This window comes from Echinops telfairi, unplaced genomic scaffold (assembly GCF_000313985.2).
Source record: "Echinops telfairi isolate 266 unplaced genomic scaffold, ASM31398v2 ScPeMD7_18;HRSCAF=68, whole genome shotgun sequence".
NCBI lineage: Eukaryota > Metazoa > Chordata > Mammalia > Afrosoricida > Tenrecidae > Echinops > Echinops telfairi.
The window spans coordinates 51,394,629-51,396,269 of record NW_022103915.1 but is presented as its reverse complement, the minus strand read 5'-3'; the positions used below and the strand labels follow the sequence as shown (position 1 = coordinate 51,396,269).

The 1,641-nt window shown below is 39.4% G+C and overlaps 1 protein-coding gene across 1 annotated transcript in view; it reads right to left on the bottom strand.

The window, feature by feature from the left end:
• The window catches only part of DLGAP5 (DLG associated protein 5), a 45,262-nt gene that overhangs the window by 24,738 nt on the left and 18,883 nt on the right, over positions 1-1,641 (bottom strand). The window lies entirely within an intron of this gene.

The window sequence follows — 1,641 nt, the reverse complement described above, 5'->3', positions numbered from 1 at the left end:
CATGAACTTTGTTAGCCCCCTTGTGTATGTCTACCTTCTGACATCTAAAACATAGGTGAGCTGATAATGTTAAGTTTGTCTTAAAAAAAAAAAAATGGGGCAGAGGGAGGGAAAAAAAGAGAAGCTGATACCAAGGGCTCAAATAGAATACAAATGTTTAGAAAATGATGACAGCATATGTGCAAATGTGTTTGATCCAATTGATGTATAGAATATTATGAGCTTGCTAAGAGACGGTCTTCTAATAACCCTTTGGAACAAGCAAAAGCTTTATTATCTTTAACCATTGGTAGTGTTATTCCATTAATCATTAAGGTTATGGTTGAATTATTGGCCTTAAGTACAAAGTTACATGAAGTACACCTGCGTACTTCCACCCCTCCCCAAATGGGGGTAAAAGGCAGAGGTTGGATAGGTAGAGACCGGTAAGATTGAGTCCGAGTCTCTCAACCTAAGACAGGTCGTAGTCGCCTGGAGGACTGTGGTGATGACGGGTAAGAGTGATTTCGGGACACAACAACCTCAGACAGGCACAATCATCTGCCGGCGTTTTGAGAAAAGACGTCTTTAATGAAATAAAAAAGGGGGATATGAAGGAGTCATGAGAGGAGCACTGTGTCTAGAGTCTCGTATCTGTCTAGGACAGTAGGCAAACGTCTGTCCTAGTTGGTTCTCATGAACAGCATCCTTATTGCAAACAGTAGGATGATTTGTAGAAACAGCTGCACACAGTCTTTACCTGGTAGAAATGAAAACATCAGTATGGGCCGAGATACGGAACTCACTCTCAAGGCTATGAGAAATTCAAGTGTGAGAATAGCAAATTTCTGGGAACACTGCCAGTATTTAGTACATAAAATAAAGCACTGTGGGCTGTCAAGGTTGCTGCAATTTTGTACCGTCAAAAAAAAAAAGAATATTATAAGCTGTAAGAGGCCCTAATAAAATTATTTAATAAATTAAAAAAAAAATCTAATAAAAAAATTTGGACTTAAAATATGCACAGAACATACACTAATCCAACATGTACAAATCAGTGACATCGATAATACTCTCCAAGTTGTTTCTCCTACACTAACATAAATTCACTGCCCCTACTTTTCCTATCTAATCTTTCAAGTTGCTGTTGTCGATTTGGTTCCACACAGACAGTTCTGAAAGAACAAACTCAAGGTAAACATTCCTTACTAATTCAGCTACATTACGTTTGGTTTGGAGCCTTGATGGCACAGTAGGTTCGTGTGACGCTGCCAACTGTGCACTTGATGGGTCAAGCCCAGCAGCTGGTCCATGTGGGAAAGCTGAGGCTAACTGCTCCTATGAAGAGTTATCGTCTCTCAGAAACTTCGTGGGGTCACTATGAGTTAAAACTTAATGGCAGTGAACCTTCGCGGGGATGCCTTTTTTTGGGGGGGGGCATTGTTTGGTTTAAAGAAGACTTCAGGAGATGTTTTAGTTTAAGGTTTGGTGTTCCTGGGGTGCTCATTTTTCAAGTTAACAATTCTAGTTTATTTTACTATTTCACAAGTTGAAGAGAATTGGGAACAACAGAGTTACACATTCTTTAGTGTATATCAGATTCTCTATTGCCATAAAGCTAAAACCAATCCAGGGGCAAAGACTAAATGAAAGCTAAAAACT